The sequence below is a fragment of the Tupaia chinensis genome, unplaced genomic scaffold (assembly GCF_000334495.1).
Source record: "Tupaia chinensis unplaced genomic scaffold, TupChi_1.0 Scaffold000578_2, whole genome shotgun sequence".
Classification (NCBI taxonomy): Eukaryota; Metazoa; Chordata; class Mammalia; order Scandentia; family Tupaiidae; genus Tupaia; species Tupaia belangeri.
In genome coordinates, this window is record NW_006160094.1 from 4,390,371 (window position 1) to 4,405,746 (window position 15,376).

Genomic DNA, 15,376 nt, shown 5'->3' on the forward strand with positions numbered 1-15,376 from the left:
TACACGTCCCTGCTCATTCCCAGAAGTCAGTTTGCTCTACAGTCGCTCTCTGAGGTGCTCATGATCGAGCACGTGTGCGGAGAGAGGGGGAGGCACTCTCCGGGCGGTGTGCGTGCTCCCTCCCGTGCTCCTCCAGCCTCCAGGAGCCTGTGCACTGGCGCTGTGGCCCAGCGTATCTTTCAGGCACACCAGGCTGGGGACTCAAACCATGGTCAGCACATGGCTTGCAGCTCCATGGTCTGGTAAGCCACCAGCTTCATCAAAGAGGCTGGGTATTATTATTTTAGGCTGATTCTTCTGATTTGTCCTTCTGCTCTCTAGTTCTCTCTCACTTTCCCTCTCTCTCTCTGTCTCTGGCAAGCTCATGTGTCCTAGAGCAAACAAACAAACAAAAAAGAAGAGAAAAAAGAAAGAAAGAGAAAGAAAGAAGAAAGAAAGAAAGAAAGAAAGAAAGAAAGAAAGAAAGAAAGAAAGAAGAAAGAAAGAAAGAAAGAAAGAAAGAAAGAAGAAAGAAAGAAAGAAAGAGAAAGAAAGAAGAAAGAAAGAAAGAGACTTTGTTATTTTATTTAAGTATTTTGGGGGCATGCACACACACACACACCTAGTGTGTTTTTCAAGGTGCCAAGTCAGAGATTTGAACCATGGAGTCAGCCATGTGAGACCCAATGCCTTAACCATCATGCCATCTGCTGGCCAGAATACTTTTTTTGAGAAAGAGATTTTTTTTTGCTTGTCGGGCCTGTGCACTCACCAGAGAGACAGAGACAGAAAGTGAGAAATCACCCCCCAGGGGAGATGGCCATGCCATAATCCCTACTCCTTCATTCTCCTCTTGGGACTTTGGGTATGCATGCACATGAAACCAGCGTGAGTTTCAGACCACCGGATCTGAGACTCAAATGGTGGTCGACTACGAGGGAGTCTAGAGCCTCAACCACCATGCCACCTGCTAGCCCCCAGAATTCTTTATATTAAACTTTTCTGTGTTAAATTATTGTGTGGTTCTCTCTCCTGTTTGGATCCAGACGGATACAATTTAGTTTTGCACATATCCAGTATAATGCCACTGTTTGGTTTTTGTTTTTGTTTTTGTTTTTTTAGGTTTTTGCCTTAGGGCACATGCACTCACCAGAAAGAGACAGAGACAGTGAGAGGGAAAGTGAGAAATCATTCCCCAGGGAGGATGGCCATGCCACAATCCCTTCTTCTCCCTGGCTCTTGGGCATGCATGTACACGCACCAGGCGTGATTTTTAAACCACTAGGTCTGGGACTGGAACCACGGTCGGCCATGGCAGAGCCAGTGACATGACCACTACGCCATATGCTGGCCGCACAAGGTCGCGTTCTACAGTCCCAGCTCCCTGCAGAAGTGTCTGCCTCCGGCTTCCACCTCAGGAGCAGAGCAGGCATGGCTCTTCCGCAGCTCACATCTGCTCAGTATCCCATCCTGCCTGTCTCTGCGGGTGTCCTAGCGTCTACAGTCCGTGCTAATTCTCATTTTTCTGGCCTCACCCCCTCATGGAGTAGGTTATATTTGACTGTGTTGATCATTGCAGTCGCAATTATTTATAGGAATAAGTTGTGGTCGGCCCCTTTTCTTCGAAAGTGATGTTCTTTTTTGTTTGTTTGTTTTTTGTTTTTGTTTTTGTTTTTGTTTTTGTTTTTTTGGAGGTTTTTGCTATAGGGCACGTGCGCTCACCAGAGAGACAGAGAGAGACAGAAAGACAGAAAGCGAGAAATCACCACCACCCCCAGGGGGGATGACCACACCACAATCCCTTCTCCATTCTCCTCTCGGGATCCTGGGCACGCACGCACATGCGCCCAGCGTGAGTTTAAGCCACCAGGTCCGGGACTCGAACCGCAGTCGGCTACATACGAGTCCAGCGACATAGCCATTATGCTAACTGTCAGTCTCCAAACGTGATGTTCTTAAGTCTCTGCCCGTCTCAGACACACTCACAATCCAGAAAGACCTCGAGTGAGATTTCTGGGCCACCGGGATGCCGTGAAAGCAGGCTGCATGGATGTCCTGGTGACCCCAGGGCTGTCTTCACCCCTGGGGGCAGCCTTTGGAGGGCTGTACACAGGGGCTCGCTCTCGGCCTCACCCGGCATTCGGAGTGTGTCCTCGCAGCCCTGGGGCTTCTGGGCGTGTCCCCCCTCCCCCCCCCCCCCCCCACACACACAGCAGCAAACATCCCCACACAATAGCCGCCCCAAGGCCAGGCTTCCCGACTTCGCAAATCACTCCAGATCCTTTCCAGCTAACTCTCACTACCTTTGTAGTCTTTGGCGCTTTCAGAAAGACTTCTTTCTCCTTCTCATGTTGTCTAACTCTTTTGTGGCTTTGGCAAAGGGATCGGGCATTGGGTAGTTTTCTTAGACCTTGTGGTAGAATTCGAAGTTGATTATTCAACCCTGAAAACAAAGTCCCGGTTGTGTTCAGCGGACCATCTCCAGGTTCAGGTCATTCTTCGGAGCGTTGTGTTTCCCCAGACGTGACCGCCGCCTGCTCCTCCCGTTACTCCCTGTGGGCATTTCATTATTATTTAATCCTGTCTACACTGGGAGTTCCTTGAAGGCCAGGACTGCTCGTAGTTATTCTTGAGGTCCTTGGTGACTATAGGGTGCCTTGCACACGGAGGACGTTCAGTACCAGCTCTGTGATGAGGGATGGTTAACGAAGGCTTTTTCTGATTTCTTACATCTTTGACATTTCCTCCAAAAAGTGGATCTTATCTTTGGGAGCAAGAGTTCAATCTGTTCTTCAGGGGCTGAATCTCGAGGGCAGAACCCAGGAAGCCTGCTCAGACTTGCCACTGACTCCGTCTCCCTGCTCTCTCTCAGGGGGCTCCTCTCGACGTCTCTGGGAGCCATTTTCAGGTGTTCGTGTTGCAGCAAGTCGGGAGGTGGACCAGACACGGAGGTGGTGTCAGAAGGAAGTCAGCCTGGATCACAGCGTAGGTTTAAAAGTCCACACACGAAGATTAGTTTACCTTAAAATACTTCATTCTCTAAAGCAGTTTAGCTACCAAGGATGACTTGTGAGAGAGTTTAAGGTACTCTTCTTTTCTTTTCTTTCTTTCTTTTATTTTTGGAGAGGTTTTTGCTATAGAGCGCATGCACGCACCACAAAGAGAGAGAGAGAGATAGTGAGAAATCACCCCCTGGGGGATGGCCACACGGCAATCCCTTCTCTTCCATTCTCCTCTTGGAATCTTGGGCACACATGCACATGTGCCTGGCGTGAGTTTAAGCCACCAGGTCCGGGATTCGAACCATGGTTGACCATGTGGGAGTCCAGTGACACAGCCATTGTGCCAACTGCCGGTCCCAGAGTTTAAGGTACTCTTAAAGGAAAGTCAGTTTCTTTAATTAGGAATTCACTCTCCAGGAGTGGTCAGCTGGGCCAGCAGATGGCGTGGAGGTTAAAGTACTGGATCCCACAGGGCCAGCTTCATAGTTTGAATCCCAGACCTGGTGGCCCAAAAAACACGCCGGGCCATGTGCACCCAAAATCCTAAGAGGAGAATTGAGGAGAAGGGATTGCAGATTGACCATTTCCCCAAAGGCTGATTCTCACTTTCTGTGTGTGTGTGTGTGTGTGTGTGTGTGTGTGTGACTGTCTCCATGAGACAGTGTACATGCACCCTATAGCAAATTTTTTTAAATTGTGGGGGGGAAAGTCCAGCAGGTGGCATGGTGGGTAGGGTGCTGGACTCACACGTGGCTAACCATAGTCAAATCCTGAATGAGTAATGATTTGCCCCAAATTACATTGTGAGACCCCCCCCCCCCCCGCCCATGTTGCTCTCTGTTAAATTAAAAAATAATAATAACAATAAGGGCCAGCAGGTGGCGTGGTGGTTAAGGCACTGGCATTCCCACATGGGCTACAGTGATTGGAGTCCTGGACCTGGCAGCTTGCTTTCTAACTCTCCCTCTCTCCCTCTCTCTGTCTTTCTATGGCAAAACTCATGTGAAATAAATAATTCTTAACAAAATAATAACAATAAATAAAATAAAGCAAATAATTCTTTAAACAAAAAAAATTTAGTGAGTGATCAGTTAACATTTAACCTAATAGCCACACAGCGGAGCCAGCTACTACAAAGGCTTCAGTATGTCTACATTGATCAATAGAAGTGTCTTACCAGCAAAATGCTGGCATGGTGGGTTCAAGTCCCAGACTTGGCAGCTTGAAAGCGCTCTGGGCATATGTGTGTGCATGCCTAGAATCCCAAGAGGAGAGTGGAGGAGAAGGTTTTGCAGTGTGACCATCCCCCGGGGGGCGGGGTGATTTCTCACCTTCCCTCTCTCTGACTCTCTCTCTTCTCTGTCTTTCTACAGTGAGTGCATGTGCCCCAAAGACAAAAATTTAAATAAAAAAGAAACATCAAGCCTAGTTGATTTTATAGGAAGTCTACCTCTTTGAAGAGTAGGTCATTCTAATGTTCTAAAGACTTCTAGAGAATAGAGAAAAATGACTACTCCTCAACTCGTTTCTCGAAGAGCAGTAAGAACGGCTGCCTTTAAATCCTGTGAAGGAGACAAAGGTGACGTTCGCACCATTTTATTCAGTATGTCCCAGCCCCCAGAGAAAGAGGAATTCAAGTCAGAGGAACGGAAGGGAGAAAGTCAAACTGCAGCGGACTCGTGATCATGGGACCGGCTTTATGGCAAGTTGGAAGAGATGAAGAAACGAGCGCAGCGGACGAGTGCTGTGAGACCAGCACATCAGCCACAGCCGCGTTCTGCTCACGAGCAGTGGGCTGAGAGCTGCATTTCTCTTCTTTTTCTTTTGGAGAGGTTTTTGCTATAGGGCACAGGCGCTTGCTAGAAAGACAGAGAGAGACAGAGACAGAAAGCGAGAAATCACCCCCCGGGGGAATGGCCATGCCACAATCCCTTCTCCTCCATTTTCCTCTCAGGATCTTGGGCACGCATGCACACACGCCCAGAGTGAGTTTAATCCACCGTGTCCAGGACTCAAACCACGGTCAGCTACATGGGAGTCCAGCAATATAACCATTACACTAACTGCTGGTCCCAGGAGCTGCATTTCTTGATAAACTTCAGGGAACCTAGAACTTAATCTAATAAAAACATACAAGCCCATACATAGAAAATTGTATCATTTTAGAAAAATATTGAAAAAGCCTGAAATACAGATTGATACGTGTTTTGGATAGGAAAACTTACCCTAAAAGCTCTAAGATTTCATATACTATAGTAATGCAACACTCCAGTCGAAATCCACAACACAGTGCATGTTTTTATTTTTATAAAACATGACAAATATGTGAAGAAGGACAAAAGTACGTTCTCGGATGTATAAGGAAGAGAAAACGATAGCCAGGGCCTTGCTGGAGAAGCAGACTAAGAAGAAACTAAAAAAAAGAACCTGGAAACCAAAGAAGCTGTGGCCGGCAGGGCCCGCACAGCCTCGGCATAGCTCAGAGGTAACCGCAGAATGAAAGGAGAGCCAGACGGCTCCGCATCTGAGGGACTTGACTGAGGTAGTGCGACGTATCCTCAGGGGAAAGAAACTGCTCAATGACCAAAAGTTGGTTCTCTGTATGGGAAATGGACGTGCATGCCTACCATGGGAGTCAGGCCTGGGCCAGCGCCAGGGCGTGGTGGCCGAGTGCTGCAGGAGGGAGCTGGGTCCCATGTGGCCAAACGTGGCTTGAGTCCCACCCTGGTGACTGGGAAACACGGCAGGGGCTGTGCACACCCGAAATGCCAACAGGGTGGGGAAATGGAGGAGAAGGGACTGTGGTGTGGCTAAGCTCCACTGCGGGTGTTTTCATCCTCCTGTCTCTCTAACCCCCCCCCACCCTCCGGCAATTACAAAGAAATAAATTTAAAATTTAAAAAGAATGAAAGAAAGGCAGGCAGCTCTTAATTCTCCAGATCACTAAGAAGTAGGAAAAGGAATTCAAAAGAATTCAAAGTTTACAAACCACACTTAACACAGAATCCACAACTGCCAAGCTTTTGCTTCACCTTTCGAGCAAAGTCAGTGAAGAGCAGGAGCCGGTGAGAGTCATTTCCCCAGTTGTCTTTGTTTATTATCCACTGGTGCCTACGGGAGTAAGACCAACGGGAGAGAAGATTGCAGATGACTCGGAAGTGAAGATGGGAGAGGAAACTTCTCAACCCCCAGCACCTGATCTGGGAGATGCTGGGACTGACGGGTCATCAGGAACAGTCCTGCTGTGGCCCGGGTCCGAAGCTCTGTGCTTGGACTGCTGCCATGCCAGGAAGCAGCTGCAGGCTCTGCCCACACAGCTGTAGAAAGAATGGCTTTTCCTGCATGACCCAGTGGTGCCAATCGACCAGGAGCCTGGTAATTACAGTCCATTCACTAACAGAAAAGAGTGAGAACAAAAAACCTGCCAGCTGGGAGATCCTCACCAGCTCCCCTCTCAAGCGTCCTCAGCTGCGTCTCCATCAGCTGGAGAGGCCACATGGAGAGTGACAGCACAGACCAGCTCACAGGCACCCTGGCCCGACGCTGGCCCGGAGCACGTGTCTGCTGCAGGCCTACCTCATCAATAGTCCCTCATGAAAAACCACCTCCTGAACCTGCCTACCTCAGGAGACTCTGAGTCTAAGTGCCAGCCTCTCAGGGAACTGTGCCTGGGCAGCGTGTCCTGTTACTTCTCACCGTAGTTGGAAGAAAAACGTGTAAGAAGAACTGTTTTCAGACTCTCGCATCCCCAAAAACACAGTCAACACCAAAATCTACCCTTAATCTCAATTTCACCCTCTCTGGAAACTGGCTACACAAACCAGCAGGTCTAGTATTACTGAACCAAGGTCTCTGCTATGGGCTGAATGTGTCCCCCAAAATTCATGTGTTGATAGACTCTTGGTGAGGATTTTGTGTGTGTGTGTGGTTTTTTTTTTTTTTTGAGAGTTTTCTTGCTTTTTTGTTTTTTTAATCTGTGCACTTGCCAGAAAGAGAGACAGAGAGACAGAAAAGTGAGAAATCAGTCCCCCAGGGTGGATGGCCATGCCACAATCCCTTCTCCTCCATTCTCCTCTCAGGATCTTGGGCACGCACATGCTCATGCACACACACACACACGCACCCGACCTGAGTTAAAGCCACTGGGTTCAAGACTTGAACCGTGGTCAACTACATGGGAGTCCAGCGACATAGCCATTATGCCATCTGTTGGCCCCTCTTGGTGAGTTTTAAGGAGAGGAGTGAGCTCACAACAGGGACACACTCTTCCGTGCACTTGCTCTGTCCTACCCTCTGTCATGTGACCCAACAGCAGGAAGATCCTCACTAGAATGCATACCCTGGACCCTGGACCTTCAGACCATGAGCTGAGTCAGCCTCCACTCTTCTTAAATTACCCAGACTCAAGTACGTTCTATTATTAATGAAAAAACAGACTAAAGACTGCTCATGAAACACTCAAATACTGCGTCAGGTGCAGTGCTGGGCACTTGGGGTAAGTAGCTCACATAGCTTGACAACCATGCAATAGCTTTAATTAGCTGAGCTTGAGGGTTGACTTGGGCAATCTACTCACTGGACAGGAATTATCCAATGTCTTCACAAGGTCTACAGCTCCCACTGTGCTGGGCATGGAAGTGTGGCCTTCCTCACAGGCTGGCGCTATGGCCCATGTGCACACAAGTGCAAGCACATTCTGGGGCCAGCCTGGAGATCTGGCAGTTAAGGAGCTGGCCAACCACATGATTTGAATCCTAGCCCTGGTGGCTTCGAAAACACATCAGGTGTGAGTGTGCATGTGTGTGCGTGTGCCATGCCCAAAATCTCAACAGGATGAAGAGGTGGAGGAAAAGGGATTGCAGCATGACTATACTCATTGGAGGGGGAGTATTCTCTCTTTCTCTTTCTCTCTGTTTCTCTTTCTGGCAAACACACATGCTCTCTGACAATTAAAAAAGGGGGGGGCAGCAAGTGGCAAGGAGGTTGAGGCAGCTGAATTCCACATGGCTGATTGCATGTTTCAAGTCTCAGACCCACCAGTTTGAGAATCATGCCAGGTGTGTGTGCATGCATGCCCAAACTCCTGCAAGAAGAATGAAGAAGAGACTGTGGTGTGGTCATCCTCCTGGGGAGTGATTTCTCACTTTCTTTCTCTCTGTAACTCTCTTTCTCTGCCTCTGGTGAGCACATGTGCCCTATACCAAACTGAAGGGAAAAAAAAGAATAAAGAAAAAAATCTCATCCAGTTGTCTCTGAATGTGGGTGTTACAAAGAATGTCTCAGTTTCAGGAGTCTCCAAGCCCTGGTTCTGGTCTGTGGCTTGTTAGGAACCTAACTGCACAGCAGGAAGAAAGCAATGGGCTGAGTGATGCTTCATCTGTGTTTACAGTCACTCCCCATTGCTCCCACTACCACCTGAGCTCCTCCTGTCAGACCAGCAGTGATACTAGACCCTGATAGGAGCACAAACCTTATTGTGAACTGTGTGTGCGAGGGACCTCAGTTGTGCACTGCTTATGAGAATCTAATGCCTGCTGATCTGAGGTGTCGCTGAGGCAGTAAGGTAGTGATGCTAGCACTGGGGGGTGTCTGCAAATACTGATTAACATTAGCAGAGAGGTTTGACTACACAGAGACCATAATAAGTCAATTGCTTGTAGACTCATATCAAAACCTTATCCGTGGGGGGGGAAAAAGCCCTATCAGTGCACAGCAAGTGAGTTGATGAGCTTCAATTGTGCACCTGCATCTGGTGGCAGGCTTTACATCAGAATCTGACACTTACTTTAGTTCCCATGTTGGCCCACCCATTATTTTATGTACCACTTCCATCTGTGCCTCTTTCCCCCACTGTGCACTGTCTCAGTCACAGTTTTGGTAAGCCCACAAACTAAGCCTAGCCAAAATGAGTTTAAAAAAAAAGTACCTGTCACTGGAGATCTTCGAAAAGGGGGCAAGACCCAAGGATGAGAAGGCGAAAGACTCTAAGATTGCCAATAAAATGAAAGCTGCATTTAAAAGAAAATATCATGTGTCCTACTCAAAAGATGGACTCATTGCCAGAAATGATTCACGTTCTCCAAGCATGCTTTGTGTGCTATGTGGCAACCGGCTAGCCACAAAGCCATGAAACCTTCAGAACTGCTTTGCCACAGGAAGACCAAGCACCTTGCATTAAAAGATAAGCCTTCAGAGCATTTCAAAAGAACAAGAGCAGACACCAACTATTGAAGTCCACCACTTCATCATGTGTGTGTGCTGAGAGCATCAGCCTTGGTGGCTAACCGAGTGCTGATGCAGTTGAGAAGTTGGCCCACTTTCTTCTCTCAGCTAGCACCACGAGCAGACAACCTAATGAAATCGAGAGGCTGTGGAGGCACAATCTTCAGGGAGGGTTAATGAGTCAGCGTGGTATGAAATCCAGGCTGACCAATCTACCGGTGTCGACAGCAAGGCAACAGCACTCATTTTTGTGCCATCATTTTCAGGAGGATGTGCACGAGGGTGTTACATGTACATTTGTTGCCAACCAATGCCACAGCCGCAAAACTAGTCGAGTCTTTGAGTGATGACACAGCAGGAAAACTGAGTCGGTCATCCCGTGTTGGTGTACACACCCACCATGACTGGACAGCTTTCTGGTTTCCCTTCCCGGGTCAGAAAGGTTGCTTCTGAATGCCGGTCTACGTACCGTATCATGCATTAAGAAATGCTGGATAGCTGAAAATGTCTCCTGAACTTAACAATGCCTAGCAGGACGTGACTGAAATTTTAACCACATTAAAGTACATGTCCGTGACTCACGTGAACTTGTGCAGTTCTGTGAGGAGAGGGACACAGAGCACACACGGCGTTCCCACACACAGAAGTGAGACGACTTTCACGGATCGACCACTGGCCAGAGTTTTTGAGTCACAAGAGCCACACCAGAGATTTCTTTTAGAAAAACAGTCATACTGGGTCAGCAGGTGGTGTGGTGGTTAAGGAGTTGCACTCCCACATAGTCAAGCACAGTTCTCATTCCAGACCCAGAGGCTTAAAATCTACCCTGGGAGCATGTCATGTACATGTATGTCCAAAATCCCAGGAGGAGAAAGGATTGAAGCATGGCCATGCCCCCTGGGGAATGATTTCTCACTTTGCCTTTCTCTGTCTCTCTCTGGTAAGCATATGCACCCTATGGCAAAAACAAACAAAAAAAAGAAACTTAAAAAATAAAATAAACATGAAAAGAGTCACCACTGACAGCACATTTCAGAGACACAAAGTGGGTGGCAAACCTTCCTTACTCATGTAACTTATTTAGCCGGCTCAGTGAACTCAATCTGTCACTTCAGGGCAGAAAGACGACTGTGTTCCAGTTGGCAGATAAAATGAGTGCATTCAAAGCCAACCGGGGATGATCAAGGTGGTGAGGGGACACTGGGGGCTTTGACATGTTTCGAACACTAGCGGAGATTTTGAGAGCGGCTGAGCCAGGGTGGATGACCACCTGTCTCAGCTCTCAGAACCGTGTGACCTTGACTTCGCAGTCATGAAATACCCCTGGTGGGAAGGGACAGTCCCGTCCCCATGCGTGAATAAGCCAGGTGAATCGACGTCCATGCTAGAGGATCGCAAATGACAGTGGCCTTAAAGAATGTTGATTCACCTTTTGGGCAGAACCGCCGTCTTCCAGTAACTCTCCAAAATGACGACCCAAAGGGAAAGTTCTCCCCGGGCCTTTAGGAAGCATGGAGAGGCTCCTTCTCAGCACGCGTGAAAATCTACGAGAAAGGTGACAGTGCAGACGTCGGGGGAGGAGGGGGACTGTGCACAAAGGAGTGCCCACAGATGTGACCACGGCAAGACTGGAAGAGCCTACGGTGTCACCCACACGTGCTGGCACTGCTGTAAATGACAAGGGCAAGGTTCTTGCCCAGAGAATTTATGCACGTGCTGAGCATATTAAGCACTCCAAGAGCAGAGATGGCTTCCTAAAACGTGTGAAGGAAAATGAGCAGAAAAAGAAGGAAGCCAAAGGAAAAGGTACCTGGGTCACCTGGAGCCAGCTGCTCTACCCAGAGAAGCCACCGTGTGAGAGCCAACCGAAAGGAGCTGGGTCTTCTGGAACCTTCTCCCAGTGAATTCATGGCACGGTGGGCGTTAAAAATAAACAAACTCTGGTCTATAAAAATGTTCTTTAAAAAACTGGCACCAGCAGATGGTGTATTGGCTATGTTGTTGGACTCTCATGTAGTTGACCGCAGTTCGAGTCCTGGACCTGGCAGCTTAAACTCACAGACATGTGTGCCCAAGATCCCGAGAGAAGAATGGAGAAGGGATTATGGTGTGGCCATCCCCCCTGGGGGGTGATTTCTTCTTGCTTTCTATCTCTCTGGCAAGCTCATGCACCCTATAGCAAAAATCTCTCTCTTAAAAAAAAAAAAAGTTTTTTTAAGTATGTTTGATTCAGCCTCAACTCTCCAGATGTTCTGGCTTAAAGTCAAGGTGGACTATCCAGAGATTGCCCAGGAGCCCTGAGAGGTTTGCTTCGACTTCTGACACCTGGTCTTTGGGAAGCAGGGCTTTCTGCAGTGACAGCACCCAGACGTTGTGGAATAGACTGGACATCGGCTACATGCTTTGGGGGTCAGTCTCCCCTCACCCCCAGATGAGATCAGGGCTCCTACTGACTCTGCACCCCATAGCTGTGTACGTCTCTCACTACATATCACAGTGTCAGGGGAGAGAGAGAACACAGCCACTGTGACGGACCTGGACCCGCCCAAAACCATTCTACCCATGGAAAACTGTCTTCCCCGACCCCGCGCCTGGTGCCAAAGTGGGTGGGGACCACCACTCCCCTTGTCAGAACTCAGACCACCAGAGGGAGACAGAGCTCTCCAGCCAAGCACCGAGGGAAACATCTGTGTTGAAATCCAGCTTTCTCCCAGGACCCCCTACCCCGGGCCCACTGTTTCCACACCCTCATGGCCTCTGCCGCCTCTCCCAGGTTGACCCTCGACTCCCAGAGCCCTTCGAACTATCTTCTCCCAACCAGCACTGAAGGCTTGGCCCACAGAGCGACAGGAAGGGGGCTGCTGGTGCCTGTGGTGGACAAAACAGAGGCTTATACAGACAAGACCCCTCACAGGCCCGTGGCCCCTTCCCGCCCAGTCTGCACCACCACTGGAACCCTGACACCTTACGCCCAAAGGAGTTGAGTAGAGGAAGCTTCGCGCTGAGGGAAGGCGTTTGGGCTGAGGTTCTCCAGCGTCCCCTCCTTCTTCCCTTCACCGGTCACAGAGGCCTGTAGACCTGCTGCCCTTCTGGGCTGACCCATCTCAGCTCACATCTGGGAAGATGCCCTGTGACCTCTCCTTTCCAGAAAAAGCAGGGTAGCATTTGCTGGCTCCATGTGTCAAGTCACTCTCCCAGCTTGCCGATGCCTTCTCGCCACAGAGGGGACACCTGGAGCATTTGTCCTCCAGGTGCAGAGCAGAGGTGTCCCCTTGAGTTCCCTGCTACAGTGAAAGACAAAGCTAACTTATTATATTCAAACTAAAAACCACAGTAGCTGCTAGGTACTAAAGCAAACCTTTCTGGGTTGGCCGCATGGCCTAGTAGTTAGGGATCTGGGTCCCATAGGGCTGACCGTGGCTTGAGGAAGGGTCCTGGTGGGACTCTGCAGGCGCATGTGCATGTGTGCCCTGAATCCCAGCAGGAGAATGAAGGAGAAAGGAGGCAGCGTGATTACACTCCACTGGGACGATGCTTTCCCACTCTCCCTCTCTCCCTCTCCTGTCTCTCTCAAGTGAGCAAACATGCCCTCTGGCAATGTAAAAGGGGGGAAAATCCTTTTCTTTCAAAACAACCTCTTCCTGGGGCCAGCAGGTGGCATAGTGGTTAAAGCACTGAACTCCCACATGGCCAACCACAATTCAAGTCCTAGACTCGGCAGCTTGAAAATCACACCAGGAATGCGCGTGTGCATGTCCAATCCTGGGGTGGCGGGGGGAGAATGGAGAAGGGACTGCAGCGTGGCCATGCCCTCAAGGGGTGAGTTCTCACTTTCCTTCTTACTGTCTCTCTGTCTCTCTCAGGCAAGTGCACACACCGTATGGCAAAACCTTAAAAAAAGAAGGAAGTTTATACATGTCCTCCCAACTCCCATCGTATTGATACTACCGAAATTCTAATTAGGAGTTGTTATAATTTGCTTTCCTCTATAGAGAAAGAAATGTTTTTAATAAAAACATAAATAACCTCTTCCTTTGCTCCTCATCAATTAGAGGCAAGTCCTGAGCCTCTTTAGCAGCAAGCATTTGAACACTGGATCAAGTTCCAGCAAATGAACTTCCAACAAGACTTTCAGGAGCAAACACACCAGGGCCAGCAGCTGGTGTGGTGACTGAGGTGCTGAATTCCCACATGGTGGGCCACGGTTAGAGTCCCAAACCTGGAGGCCTGAAACACGCTGGGCATGTGTGCGTGCATGCCCCAAACCCCAGGAGAATGGAGAAGAAGGGATCGCAGCATGGCCATCCTCCCGGGGGGTGATTTCTCTCTCTTTCTCTCTCTCTCGGTTTCTCTTCGGAGAGTGCACATGCCCTATGACAAACACCTTAAAAACAAATATAAAACAGTGTATGTGCCGCTGCAGAAAATGGCCTGGGAACCATCTTAATGGAGCACTGCCGAGTGTGCAGGGAAACCTCGGGAACAACTGTCGCGCAGCGGGGGGTGTTTGGGGGGGAGTGGGGGGTTGGGGGTGGGGGATGTGCATGGATTCTGTGCTGCCCCGAGGCCAGGCCAACCAAAGTGTGGGCTTGAGCAGGAGGCTGAGGGCCAGCTATGCAGGGAAGAGGTCTGTGACACGCAGTAGAACAAGGAAATGAATAACAAAAAGCAAAAACCAAACCAAGCCACATGATGTAGTTGCAGTCTGACTCTCAGGAAGGCCTCTCAGCAGGGCAGCTCGAGCCCAGTGTGGAGGACACAGTAAACTCTGCAGCCCAGGTAGTCACCGGGGCGGGGCACAGATACCTCAACCACAGGTGGCGCACACAGCAAGGGGTTGCAGGAAGCTGCCCTGAGGTCTTTCTGCAAGGTCCATAGCGGGGGTGGGGGGGTGGGGGGGGACAGTGCCCAGGGCAGGAGACAGCAGGGAAGGCAGGCCCTGCCTGCCCTAGAGGCCCCATCTTATATGGAAATGGAGAGCCCAGTAGAAACTAAGTAATCAGAGCCTTGGCGAAAGCCCAGCCCAGTGGACACAGCCAGTGGGTGGAAGACAGGCAGAGAAGCACCGGGTCACCAGGTTCCAGGAGACTTTGCAGGCCCGGGATGTGCTGACCAGGGTGCGCTGGCCATGGGGACTGCAGAGTGTGGGCCGGAAAGGGGACGCGGGTGCAGAGCTGGGGGAGACCAGGAAAGCCAGCAGGGAGAGAGCCAGGCAGGGTGGACTGAACAGGAAACCGAGGAGGTGGGAAGGGTTTCAATATGAGAAAAGTTTCCGCAGAGTGCTGTGACCACCGGTCAGGCTGCTAGGAGATTTCCAGTCAGTGAGAGGTTTAACCTTCAAGATGCAGATGAATTCTGGTGCCCCTTCTGGGACCAAGACTCGAGGCCCAGGAACGACTGCTCCTGGTATTCCCTGTGTTAATACAACTGTCTTCCCTCCCCCTTCGTGTTGTAAGTTTATCGATGTTATTTATGATAGAGAGCGTGTGCACAAGAGAGAGAGAGCGAGCAGACCCTCCACAGGCTCTCACTGCAGCATGCCCCCCTCCCCGAGCCCCCCAGCTCCTCGGGACCCAGGGCACACATGTGCTCCCAGCATATTCTCGAGCCCACCCAGAGATCTAAACCCAGGTCGGCCATGTGGTTTTCCCCACTGCAATTCAGTTTGTTGCCAACTGCGCCGCCAGGTTTCTCTCTGTGTTCAGAATCTGAGTGTTTTAGCAACAGCCATCAGTGACAATTATTCTTAGAATAATTGCACCCGAATACCACTCAGTTTCCTCAGACTGGGGTCCCCAACCTCCCTTGCAAGTACAGCGGCCTTCCAGCTGGCCTGCTGAGGGAAGAGGTATATAGTTTAGTTGCCCATTCAGGCCTGTCTGGTGTCCATTTCCAATAAGCGCCGTTACTCCCGCTCTGCGTCCGGCAGGCTGTGACGGGATCACCTAGGGGTCCGGCTCATTTCCTACTGTGATCTCTGCCCTGGACCTCGCCCGCTGCTGCAGGTCCTCCAGCCCTGGGCCTGGCTTGCATGTTCCAGGCTCCATAGTCAGGACTCTGATGTCTGCAGACATCCTTCTGCTGGTCCCTCTGCTGCTTGTCCCTTGCCACCAGTCATCCTGATGTGCTGAGCTGGCAGCTCCCTGACACGTGCCTGCTGCTCTGCTGGGCTC